At 38.8% G+C, this 14,085-nt stretch overlaps 1 protein-coding gene across 8 annotated transcripts in view; it reads right to left on the bottom strand.

Moving 5' to 3' along the window:
- Positions 1–14,085, bottom strand: part of CACNA2D1 (calcium voltage-gated channel auxiliary subunit alpha2delta 1) — a 520,469-nt gene that overhangs the window by 476,676 nt on the left and 29,708 nt on the right. Inside the window, exon 1 of one of the 8 annotated variants that reach the window (XM_070787672.1) lies at positions 8,008–8,704. The exons of the other annotated variants lie outside the window; for them this stretch is intronic. The gene's annotated coding sequence lies outside the window, so the exon portion shown is untranslated. Of the gene's footprint in view, positions 1–8,007; positions 8,705–14,085 lie in introns of those variants that run through there. 8 annotated transcript variants of the gene reach the window in all.

Raw genomic sequence — 14,085 nt, 5'->3', positions numbered from 1 at the left:
ATGCTGCAGTCTATGGGGTCGCAAAGAACTGGACACGACTGAGCAACTGAACTGAACTGGAGAATATTTTTCAAACATCACATTGAAGAAAAAGTTATTTATCTATGATTTAGAGGCTTTTTAAGGATTGATTAAGCTTCCAGCATCACCCAAATTCAACTATACTCCCTCACCAAATGTAATGACAATAGAAATATTCCAACTCTATGAGGAAAATATATTAATACTGTAAATACAGAAGTTTTTAATATGTGCAAAGGGATTTAAAAAGGAGGGGTGGGGATTTCCCTCACAGCTTAGTCAGTAAAGAATCTCCCTGCAATGCAGGAGACTCGGGTTCGATTTCTGGGTCTGGAAGATACCCTGGAGAAGGAAATGGCAACCCACTTCAGTATTCCTTCCTGGAGAATCCCATGGACAGAGGAGCCTGGCAGGCTACAGTCCATGGGGTGGCAAGAGTCTTACACAGCTTAGTGACTAAACCACTAAAGGGATAAAACCTACTGCAACGAACTGAATTCGCTTTCTTCCCCCTTTCTCTACCCTCCACTCCCAACCCCTATACTGAGTCAGTAGCCAAAGGAGGACACCAAAGTACAAAGATGAAAGAAAAGAGTCAAATTCTTGGATGAGAGTTCTAAGTTCTTGAAACCCTGGCCAAGAGAGATGTGAAAGCGGCTGAGGCCAGTGACCTGAAGGAACCTCAGGGTTGCAATAAGGAGGACACAGAGTGACATGTGGAGGAACATGCATATCTAAGTGTCTGCAGCAGGGACAGAGGCCAAACTCGTGTCACGTCAAAGAATGTTAGACAAAACCTTCCTTTCCAAAGCCGGAGAAACTACTTAAGCCATCCTCAGACCTTAAACTGCGAGCCCTGGTTCAAATGGGTTCAAATTGATTGAGGTTAGTCGGAGACGACTGAGCAACTTCACTTTCACTTTTCACTTTCATGCATTGGAGAAGGAAATGGCAACCCACTCCAGTGTTCTTGCCTGGAGAATCCCAGGGACGGGGGAGCCTGGTGGGCTGCCGTCTACGGGGTCGCACAGAGTCGGACACGACTGAAGCGACTTAGCAGCAACAGCAGTTATAAGTAACTAGCTTAAGTTCTCTATCATTATTCTTAAGGCTCGAATTCCAAATCAAGTTCAATCATAGGGGAATAAATTTTATTATATTTCCTGTATACTTGCTTTTGTACGTATCATAGAACTTTCGATTAAAGCCAAACTTTAATTCTACATTTGCACCACAAGATAACTTTTAATTAAAACTACTTCATTATTTCTCACCCTCAGCCAGTACTATTAATTTTACACTCAGAAAAGAAAACCAGGAGCCTGTGTGCCCTATGTCTCACGTAGTTTCTCCTCTGGTGTCAACAGAAAAGATATTTGCTAGATCAGTAAAGTCCAGAGAGTGCAGTGATTTGCCAAATACGGTCCACTGGAGCACTGAGACTTTAGGGTTAGGTTTCAACATTTGTCGCTGTCACTCAGATACTAAATCTATATTTACTTGGGGCAGTGAGTGGAGATTTAAATAGAAAAATCCAAAGCATCCAAGGTACGTTCCTTTCCTGACTTAGCTGTTTTTGAGAGTTTCTCTCATGGAGCTATAGTCTTTCAAAACTGGTTAAATAAAATTCTATTGGTATTATCATAAATTTTGTAGAGGATGAGCAAACAAAAAATTAACTTTCTCTTTACCAGTTTATGATTATCTGACTGGTCATTTCATGTCACTGTTCATGGGGATTCCAAACATAAAATATGACCAATGCCAAAATACAATAAGTGCTCTCAATTTAAAAATGAAGATATATTTCTAATTATTATAATAGTAACATGAAAATAGACCATTAATGCACATTACTTTTAAATATATTAAATTTTAAATATAAAATTGTATATTAAAATTTACCAGAATGGTCTGAAGACATAGAATTAAGGTTTAAAATCATCATATAAATTCAGATTTACAGATTAGGTGAACACAATCATATTTCTAAAATTGGGGAAATTACTTATCAGTGAAGGCAATACAACATTCCTGCCCACCCCCTAAAAAAAGCCAAAAAACAAAACCTGGATAAAATATAGAAGCTGGTCAGTAGGAAAATAATGGATGAACTCTAGGAATTCACACTGTGGCTGGTGGGCCACTAGCAATGTTGTGGGTGGAAAGTAGAAGGGGATTCCAAAGAACATGGCTCAGCATGTATCATACAGCACAAATTATCAAGTCTGTACAACTGGAACCATTTTTCAAGTGTGGGCACTGGAGTTTGAATGGTGTTGGTCGGAAGACACCCCCCAAACTAACATCACAGAGCATCACGTCCTCAAGCGTTCCTATCTTTGAGCAATAGTCTGGATTCTTGTGCTTTATGTAAAAGGAAAAGGATGCTGACACTGAAGCTGTGCACATGTGGAGCCAGGAGGGATGTGGGAAATCAATGTACTACTCTCTTTTCAATTTTGCTGTGAACATAAAGCTACTCTAAAATATAGTGTAGTCACTCAGTCATGACTGACTCTCCATGACCTCATGGACTGCAGCCCCCCAAGCTCCTCTGTCCATGGGATTCTCCAGGCAAGATCACTGGAGTAGGCTGCCATTTCCTTCTCCAGGACTCTAAAACATAAAATCTTTTTAAAAAATTCTCATTTTGGAGAAAACCTGGCTCAGAAATCATAGCTTTAGTGTTCAACACATTGCATTTCTTTTCTGTAAATCCTTACCTATTTTAATCTTGGAAGCTTTTTTCCCCCATCCCTACTTTGTTAATTTTAGACTTCCCACTTTCTTTACAACCTAACCAGCTAATCACTTTTAAATTTTTTTCAGTAATTATAATGAATTAACGGTTATGTTTAAGCAATTTCAAATGATAGGCCCATATATATATAAACTAATGTCAACAATCACATATTCTATTTACTATTGCTGGGAGAAATATCAATAACCTCAGATATGCAGATGATATCACCCTTATGGCAGAAAGTGAAGAACTAAAGAGCCTCTTGATGCAAGTCAAAGAGGAGAGTGGAAATTTGGCTTAAAGCTCAACATTCAGAAAACTAAGATCATGGCATCTGATCCCATCACTTCATGGCAAATAGATGGGGAAACAGTGGAAACAGTGTCAGACTTGATTTTTGGGGGCTCCAGAATCACTGCAGATGGTGATTGCAGCAGTGAAATTAAAGGACGCTTACTCCTTGGAAGGAAAGTTATGACCAACCTAGACAGCATATTAAAAAGCAGAGACATTACTTTGTCCACAAAGGTCCGTCTAGTCAGGGCTATGTTTTTTCCAGTAGTCATGTAGGGATGTGAGAGTTGGACTATATAGAAAGCTGAGTGCAGAAGAATTGATGCTTTTGAACTGTGGTGTTGGAGAAGACTCTTGAGAGTCCCTTGGATTGCAAGGAGATCCAACCGGTCCATCCTAAAGATCAGGCCTGAATGTTCATTGGAAGGACTGATGCTGAAGCTGAAACTCCAATACTTTGGCCACCTGATGCGAACAGCTGACTCATTTGACAAGACCCTGAGGCTGGGAGAGATTGAGGGCAGGAGGAGAAAGAGACAACAGAGGATGAGATGGTTGGATGGCATCATTGACTCAATGGACATGGGTTTGGGTGGACTCCAGGAGTTGGTGATGGACAGGGAGGCCTGGTGTGCTGCATTTCTCACGGTTACAAACAGTCGGACACTACTGAGCGACTGAACTGAACTGAACCCCTCCAAAAATATTATAAGGAGTCCAATAAGGCAGATATGTTAATGGTAAAAGTATTCTGCCGAATTGAAGAATGTGATTGGCACAGACAGAAAACTCTAGCACAGCTTAATTTAATAGCTGCCTGACAGTTGTCTCCAATTCTTTTTTCAATTATTTTCTGAGGGATTTGCCTAGCACCCTAAGTAGTGTGAACACAAAGAGCACACACACTAGGTGTGTGAGATTGTTTTTCTAGAGCTATGAAAATGTATTTGAAATTTGAAGAGGCAATGGGAAATGAATTTGACATCCCTATTAATGTAGTTTTACTTCGATGAGTTTTTCATATCACTAGATAAATAAAACATGCATAAGCAAAATGTCTCATATTGCTGTACCTCCATAAAATATACATTCCTGTATCCCACAAATATGGGAAAAGTACTGCTATTTTAATATACTCATTAACTAAGTTTTTCTTGATAATCTCCACATTGGCCAAAAAAAAAAGACTAAGAGCTTGCTGCTAGAATTTTGAATCAGGGTTCCTTTTAACAAAAAGGAATGGCACATGTCCAAATATATATTGAGAACACCAAATTGACATACAGTTGAGAAATAACAATAATTATTATGAACATGATAGCTGTTTATGTCTATGCTATAGATAATGTGTGGTGTCCATAGGGTTTTGATGAGTTTCTTGCCTCTGCTTACACATAGACTAGGTCAGAGCTTGTACTAAGGAAGACCAGGAAGAGGGTTTAATGCTGCTGCTGCTGCTGCTGGTAAGTCGCTTCAGTCGTGTCCGACTCTGTGCTATCGCATAGACGGTAGCCCACCAGGCTCCCCCGTCCCTGGGATTCTCCAGGCAAGAACACTGGAGTGGGTTGCCATTTCCTTCTCCAGTACATGAAAGTGAAAAGGGAAAGTGAAGTCGCTCAGTCGTGTTTAATGCTACAATGAAGTAATTTTACTCTGTACTCTAGACATAATATTGACACCTAATGGTATTCACATAGTTTTTCTTGAAAGAGTATCTGCCATCAAGAAAGACAGTTCAAAAAACATGTTGGTCAAATTTAGTGAATTATTAAATCTTCGCAGGAAGAATATTATATAATTTAATACATAATTTTTCTCTTGCTTAATATAATCTTTCTTAACACAACATGTCAAAATGTGAATTCTCTTTTGCTATAAAGAAACATGCAAGGAGTGGTATCTCTCATAGTCTTACATGTCACACATTTCATAAAGAGACAGTTATATAACATAAGATGAACTTATTTCCATGCTGAAAGTTAAAAACTGATTATATTTGGAACACTAGGGCTTCCCTGGTGGCAAAGAATCTGCCGGCAAAGTAGGAGACCTGGGTCAGGAAGATCCCCTGGAGTAGGAAATGGCAACCCATTTCAGTATTCTTGCCTGGGAAATCCCATGGACTGAGGAGCCTGGCGGGCTACAGTCCATGAGGTCACAAAGAGTCGACATGACTGAGCACAGCACAAATACACAACATCACAGCATGCTACGTATTAATTCATGGTGACAGAACTTTTAAGAAGTTTGTTTGAAATAAAACATAAAGGTTCAAAGAAACAAAGTAGACAGTAGAGAAACATTTTAAATGCTCGCTCCTCTATTTAGGCAGCTTTATGTGAGTAGAGGGGAAATTTTAAAATGTTACCCAGACCAATCCTACTGACACTGTCTCTGATTGTCCCTACTTTTCCCATATGTATCATGTAACTAAAGTCTGCCTACTCTTACAGTGATCTCTTCTTTCCATACTTCCAGTTCTTTAACCGCTTGAGTTGAAACCATCCAGACCACTACAAAAGCCTGGTGATCCCGGTTCTACCTTCCTCTCCTAGAAGCCATCGTTGTTGCCACTGGGCAGACAAAAATACCAACAAGGACCCAATTATCCAACAGGCTAGTTCAATCGTAAGACGTGTAAAGGGTAGATGCTGTGTCATATTTCTCTTTCTCTCCAAAGTGTGTAGCACAGTATATTATATAGAGAGTTCAGGATTAAAAGCACTCACTAATACAACTCCATTCCCAGAGACTACACACAGCGTAGAACACAGTATTCAACAGAATAGGTTTTGAATGAATAAGCATTTTTATTGAACGAATATAACTTATACATTCTTGCCAGGTAAGTCTCCTAAAATACCTAAAATATATTTCCACTTCAAAAGTTTTTAGTGGCTACCCACTTCCATCTGGATGAAATCCATCAAAGGCCTTCCACAACCCAGTCTCTCCCTGGTACTCTCCTTCTGTCTCTGCTCATTAATCCTTTATAGAAGGCAACACGGCAGAGTAGAAAGGGCACTGCTTTTGATATCAGAATGGTTACTGAGTTATGTGTGAGTCTTGACTTGATGGCTTACTGATGTATGATATTACAAACTCTTTGAACCTCACATTGTACTAAACAAAAGTAATTACTACCTGGCAGAAGTTGTAAACAAAAGATAAAAATCAAAATACACTTAACAGATAGGGCACAGGAAGGAAGAACTGTATGAACTCCGCTTCTACTGCAGTAATGTTTCTTTCCCAATCAGATTATATACCCTTAGCCTTTGTTTAGTATGTTCCTCCTGATAGCTGAAACAGAGAATTCAACCTACTATTACTGACACCTAAACTCTGTTCATTTTGTAAGGCCAGCTCAAAAGCTACTCTTGTCTTACATAAGCATCATATTCAAGCACCAAGCAGATGTAAACACAATTGGTAATCAGCTAATTAAGGGCGGGCCCTAGATAATGTTGTTATTCAGTAAGAAAATAATTATCTGTAAGGGAAGAACAGATAGGTCTAAATTAGTGATCTGATCTCAGAACTTTAAGCCACCAACAAAAAGTTCCCTCTCAGTCTCTGAGGCTTTAAAAGAAAAGCTGTAATGGGGAGGACTGCAAACCAGCAACTTGGTCAACGTTGCAAGTGTCATACCTTCTATGAACTCTCTCCCTCTCCATGACAGCAGAAGCCCAGAGTTGTTACTCTTCCTGCATTCACTGTAGCACTAACTGTACACTGCTGTAAAGCACACAGAGCTTTGGAATGTTAATTACTTCTTAAGTTATACCTATTAGTTCACCAGATCACAAATTCATTCACAACAAAACAAAGCCAGATTCTTTAGGCTTTCCGTCAGTGTTTTCTACATAGTAGGTATTCAACAAATATTTGAATGACCATTATATGTATATGGTCAGGTAATGAAAGCATTGTGCTATTTCTTTTTTAATTAATGCTAGTATATTTAAGGGAGAAGGCAATGTCACCCAACTCCAGTACTCTTGCCTGGAAAATCCCATGGATGGAGGAGCCCGGTAGGCTGCAGTCCATGGAGTCGCTAGGAGTCAGACACGACTGAGCGACCTCACTTTCACTTTTCACTTTCATGCATTGGAGGAGGAAATGGCAACTCACTCCAGTGCTCTTGCCTGGAGAATCCCAGGGATGGTGGGGCCTGGTGGGCTGCCGCCTATGGGGTCGCACAGAGTCGGACATGACTGAAGCGACTTAGCAGCAGCAGCGGTAGCATCAGCAGTACATACCTGTGGCGGATTCATTTTGATATTTGGCAAAACTAATACAATTATGTAAAGTTTAAAAATAAAATAAAATTTTAAAAAAAAAATGTTATTTTCTACAAATCATGCAAGCCAAATATAAATGGTTGCATGTAATTCTGAACACACCTTACACGGCTTTCCAGTTTTAAAATATGTTATTTCTTCTAATAGTCCTTAATACAAGGACACTGACATATTGAAGTATGGTACCCAAGGATGATGCAGATGTTGGCAAAAGCAGAACTAATTGCTGAGTTGTCTAAGTCAGTAGCCCTCAACCCTGGCTATACAATAAAATCATCTGGAGAAAAAAAATTTTTAATACCAATACCAAGCCAATTATTATAGTCTCTAGGATAGGAACTAAATAATGGTTTTTTGAAAACTTCCCAGGTAATTCAAATATGCATCTGTGCTTAAAACCATTGAATCACACTTAATTTCAATGAACAACATGAACTGCTGACAGTTTCTGAGAAAGTCACTAAGACTTCTTCTGCTCACTATTGTTTCCTGGGTTTTAAATATTTAAGTATTTGAAACACATACTCTTTATTAAGTATTTTTCCACCACTCTTGCACCACTGTCTATCCAACACCCTTTTGTTCTGATTACCTCAGCCTTAAGAAAAAAGTAATGCATGTTAACAGTCAGATAAAAATTACCTCTCTTATGAGCTCAGTGAGTGAAGAAGCAAGCTACCTCAGGGTGGCTGACGACAGGTGACTGGTCTGCAACATTTAGGAAGTCCCTTACACCTGTCGAGGGAGGCAAAGACTGCAAGAGAGAGGCTGAGTCTGACTGAGCAGGCGCAGAAGGGCAAACAATGCTCCAACTACTGTTGGCAGATCTCTAAAAATAAAACTACAAAAGCACTGGGAAGGCAGAATGAATTCCTAACACTTGTTCTCTTCTATTTTAGTCTGTTATGAAGCAGGTGACCTCAGCACCAAGCAATGAGTCTTTTAACTTTCTGTATCCCTCACTTTCAGAAATGATCCTCAGTTATGTTGCCATGACTGAATTCATTCCAACTGTTTCATATTCATAATCATAAAGAGAATCTTTTTTTAATCTTTCAAGACTGCTCTCTCGTAGGATTACACTCTAAAATAAGTGTCTTTGATATTCATTTGCCTATCTTACTTTGAAGATTGCTTTCACATGTATTATTCTGGGGAAAAACTGTTTATCTGTTAATATTTTATGTATTCTTTCTGGGACTCTTGGTCTAAGAAGTAAGAGTTAAAAGAGTTATTAACACATCCAGAGAAATAGCAATTTAAATGTCTTCCACTGAAAAATCACTGGCCCAAAAAAAGGAAAATTACAGACTTCCTAATAACATATTTCATGAGCCAAATAAGGTCATCCTTATTTTAAATGCTATTTTAAATGTTTGGTCCAGAATAGTTCTGCATGAGAAGGTAATAAAATGTTGAGGAGGACAGCAAGTCTGGAATCAGCTCAGAGCTGCATCCCCCATCCACTGTTGGTGGTCTGAAGCACAGAATTCAACTGCTCAAGATCTCAGCTTCTTCATTTATTAAAGATGAAAATAATGTCTATCCCTGTTTTATAAAGTTGAGGTCAGAATTAAATAAGACAGTATCAGCAGGACACTAGCTTACTGTCAGCCCCTTAGCACTCAATAAATACTACAGATGATGGTTACTGGTGACAATAATCTATTGATATTACTCAATGAGCAGCAGATGATCGAACCATCAAGAAGCAATACTGTTTTAACTGCTGCTGCTGTTTTTAAGTAGGCACATACTATTTACATCTAAGAATCCAAAATCTCAAAGCCTTTTTTCTAAACAGGTTTACCTCTTCCTGTTTTTCTGGCAGACAGAGCATAATAGAAGTGAAAAATATCTTGGGGAATTTTTTTTTCCCGGGTGGTAAACTTTGCTAGAGAAAATTTTGCATTTTGGTACATTTCTCACAACATGCACATACTAGAGATACCTATATTTGATGACAAGTGGAAATTATTTCATAGAAATTGATAGTGCCTCAAAACGCTCAACTCCTAAGCTCAAGCCAAAACAGAAACTATACACACACACACACACACACACACACAATCCATTAATACAGACCCCAGAAAAATCCTGATTCATGGTTAATCATTATCACTTTACCTAAATCTCAAACAATGTATTTGAGTTTCCTCCCTCCAAGGTGTCAGGGAATACATGAGAAGTCATTTTAAAAAGTAAACTTTGATCAAAATTCTGGGTTCATCTCACAGGCATCACCACTGGACTCTTGAGCTGTCTTCCCAGAGACTGTTCACATGTTACACTTTTGTATTTGTATCTGAAGCTATCTGTGTCCTAACTGTTTCAGCCATTTTCTCTGGTTTGGTTCTCAAAGAAAATAGAAACCAGTTGTAAATCTGGTGAAAACTAGTTTTATTTTTTACACAGTATATATACTAAGTTTGCTTCTCACCTTATCCTTTAGACCAGAAGTCATTAATTATTGGTATAAAAGAGGAATATTATGCAAAAATACTTGAAATTCAGAAGGTCCATTTAGAGTAAACATCATATACCTCCCTTGAGATTAACAAGACATTGTATTAAACTCAGAAGTAACTGAAATATTTCCCAAGTTCTTTCAGATGTAAAATGATGAGGGAAAAAAGTTCCAAAATGCTTATAAACTACTAGCAAGTATAGAAGTATAAACTAGAAGTTTATACTTACTTCTAAGTAAGTATAACTACGTAAGTTTGCTAAAAATAAGGTATTTAGTTTGCTAAAGTATTTTAACTATATTCAATGTATCTAAAAAAGAAACAATACTATTTGAATTAGTTTGCGTATCTATTATACAAACTAAACAGATTTACACAGCCTACATGAGCATTTCTTGGATAACTTTTCTGAGCATTTCTTAAGTGGATATTTCTCAATCACTTTTTTTGACTGCAGAACCATTCTTATGTCTGTACAAGAGGAACACTGTATTGACTTATTAATTTTCCTTCTATAATATCTAACATTTGCCCAAAGGAAAATGGGTCATCAGCAAGTTTATTTCTATTCATGCTCTGATTTCTCAGCCAAATAAGTGATGGGTCTGCACTTTCAGGCCTGGGCTGAGACTATTTCTTCAGACAGCTTCCCATCTCTATGAGTTGCTGGTCATATCCTTATGACCAGCAAGTCCCTAAGGGCTCCAGAACAATGTCTGACACTGATTTTGGCTAGAGTCTCATTATTCCTTAGAAAAATAAACGGAGCTTATTCTATTGTATGGGTGGTTTACAAAAAACCGAGTTTTTTTTTTTAATTCTTGATTACAACCAAAACACTTGTTAACCCAAAATAATCTAGAAAAAAATAATAAAAGTAAAATAAGTATTAATAAGTAAAAATAAGTATTAAGTATTCTTATAACTGTCCTATGAATTATTTAGGCTATGATCTTGCTCAATGCCTTTGTTTCTTCAAGAACTAATATACGGCCTAGCCCATGACTAATAATGTTTAATTATTTTGTTGTTGTTCAGTCGCTCAGCTGTGTCCTACTCTTTGTGACCCCATGGACAAAAAATATATATATATTATCTTACTCATCTAATTAATTAGTATATGTTACATATACACACATATTTACATCAGTTCAGTTGTTCAGTCGTGTCTGACTCTGTGATCCCATGGATCGCAGCACACCAGGTTTCCCTGTCATCACCAACTCCCAGAGCTTGCCCAAACTCAAGTCCATCAAGTTGGTGATGCCATCCAATCATCTCATCCTCTGTACCTATATATTATATAGACACAATACATATGTGATACATGAGGTACATGATGTGTATGTGCATCTATAGATACAATGCATATTTATAGAAACACTACACTGAATGTTTTACTAATGAGGCTATATTATCATGAATAGTATTTATAACAATCTATATGCCAGAAATACTAGAATACCAATGAAATACGAAAATGATAAACCAAGACACAATTGTAACACAGTCATAACTTTAAAATTATAGAACACAAATGCTAGTGTCTAAACAAGACGGTGGGTGTCTACGTGCATGCCAAGTCACTTCAGTCATGTCCAACTCTATGCGACGCTATAGACCATACAGCCTGCCAGGCTCTTCTGTCCATGGGATTCTCCAGGCAAGAATACTAAAGTGGGTTGCTTTAGTATTCAAAAGTATGCAAGAGATCTTCCCGACCTAGGGATAGAACCCTTGTCTTTTACATCTACCTACACTGGCAGGTGGAGAAGGCGATGGCACCCCACTCCAGAACTCTTGCCTGGAAAATCCCATGGTCGGAGGAGCCTGGTAGGCTGCAGTCCATGGGGTCGCTGAGGGTCGGACACGACTGAGCAACTTCACTTTCACTTTTCACTTTCATGCATTGGAGAAGGAAATGGCAACCCACTCCAGTGTTCTTGCCTGGAGAATCCCAGGGACGGGGGCGCCTGGTCGGCTGCCATCTACGGGGTCGCACAGAGTCGGACACGACTGAAGCGACTTAGCAGCAGCAGCAGCAGCAGCACTGGCAGGTGGGTTCTTTACTACTAGCATCACCTGGGAAGCCGACACTGCTTTTCAAACATAAGATGAGCACAGAAAAAGCAAGGAACAGAACCGCCAATCTTAACGATGGGTTTAATATTATACAAATCCAACACACTGGCTTAAATGAGGAAAACGAATAGTCTAATGTCACATATCAATATTGTGCTCTACAGCTTGTTCAAAGTACTCCATAATATCACCACATTTGAATGTCACAACCACACAGTGAGCTCAGTAAGAAAGATCATTTGAAAGCATTTTACTGATGAGGAAACGGAGACTGAAGTGTCAAACACTGCAAACATGGGCCCACAGCCAGCAAGAAAGCCTAGGTCACAACTGACCCTACACATATACTATAGAGCTGGTTACTGGAACCATCAAACAAGCTTCAGGAAAAATGACAAGTGTAAAGAACAACTAAGCATAATAACAATGAAATATAGAGTGTTAATCTATGGTAAGTAAGAGTGGCCATGAGTGTTAGAAGCACATATCAAGCATCTATCCAGAGAGACCAGGGTACAAAGAGCATCAAATCTTGAAAGAAGACACATGCAGTATTGATTCCGCAGACAAATGGTTCTGACCCACTCTAGGGAAGTCTATGTGTTCAAAAGGTTTATTATAACAATGTTTTCTTCAAGAAGGTGGACACAGTACCAGGCTGATAGTTCACAGTGAGCCCCACCTCCAATTCTGTGAGACTATACATACTGGGAGTGTACACCTCAGTGAAACCGTGCGTTTAACGTCCTGGTACTGGCTATCATTTATACTTATAATCACATCATCAGCATCCTAAAAATGTACACAGTAACAAATTCATACTCTTCTAACATAAAATGTACCAAACTAGAAGGTACTATCATCATATTATTTTATGAGAAGAAATAAAAGCTTTCCAATTGGCCTCTGGTTGTTTTTTTTTTTTTTTTTTTAATTAAACTAATCTTTAAAGGCCTAAGGGTTCTGGGTTATTTCTTGGGAAGTCTGTCTGGCAAGAATCATCCTATTCATCCATCACATATTTTCCTAAATCTAGAGCAGACCTATTGGTGTTGTGCCAGAGAGGAGTACAAGCATAATAATATCAGATAAAAGTCTCTCTTTGTAAGGGAAGGCCAGAAAAATGCCTTCAGCATGAAGTCTAGGAGCTGCATGAAACTCCCTAGAATTTTTACCTCTGAGATCTCAAAGACAAGCTCTGTTGCTGCATACATCTTGTTTCTAGTCTAGTCAGGTAGGTTTTGCACAATTCTTACCCACTGCACAGGCTGTGCAGGAATATGCAACAGTAGTCTTTGAATATTTTTCCTTAGCTTAAATGTATTGCACTTTATCTTTCATTAGTTCAATCTTAATTTTTAAAAGAAAAAAACATCTCAAAGACAAACCAGTTAGCAGGCAACCATATATGTGTATGGCCAGTACATCATGCTGAAGCTGAAGCTGTAGTACTTTGGCCCCCTGATGAGAAGAGTCGACTCACTGGAAAAGACCCTGATGCTGGGAAAGACCAGGGAAGGCAGGAGGAGAAGAAGATGAAAGAGGATGAGATGGTTGGATGACATCACCAACTCAATGGACATGAGTTTGATCAAGCTCCAGGAGATGGTGAAGGAGAGGGAAGCCTGGCGTGCTGCAGTCCACGGAGTCGCAGAGTCAGACAGGACTGAGTGACTGAACAACAAGTACATATATACACACCCAGTAAAAAAATATTGGGAATATAAATACATGAAGCATTCATAGTTAAATGTTCTACAGGAATTATTTTTAATGATGTCTCATTTAAAATGAAGCCACTGAAGTTTATGGTATCTGATGACAATCTAAGCCACCAGATATTGAATGACTCAGTGTGATATCCTGACCTCCTCAGCAGAGCATCTCAGACTTGGTGTCTGTACTACTGTACTGAGGCTGCCATAAAGCAAACTACCACAAAATGGGTGGCGCAGAACAGAAATCTACCACCTTACAGTTCTGAGGGTTAGAAGTTTAAGATCAAGATGTCAGCAGGGCCATGCTCCCTCTGGAGGCACTAGGGAGGAACTGTTCCAGGCCCCTCGCCTAGTTTCTGGTGGGTCCTTGATTTAAGCAGCACACAGCACTGTCCCTATGTTTGCGTCAGGGTCCAAATTTTCTCTTTCTATATGGATACCTGTGATAGACT

Source organism: Bos indicus, chromosome 4 (assembly GCF_029378745.1).
Source record: "Bos indicus isolate NIAB-ARS_2022 breed Sahiwal x Tharparkar chromosome 4, NIAB-ARS_B.indTharparkar_mat_pri_1.0, whole genome shotgun sequence".
Classification (NCBI taxonomy): Eukaryota; Metazoa; Chordata; class Mammalia; order Artiodactyla; family Bovidae; genus Bos; species Bos indicus.
Note: the sequence above shows the minus strand (reverse complement) of the source record. Positions and strands in the feature narration are given on the sequence as shown.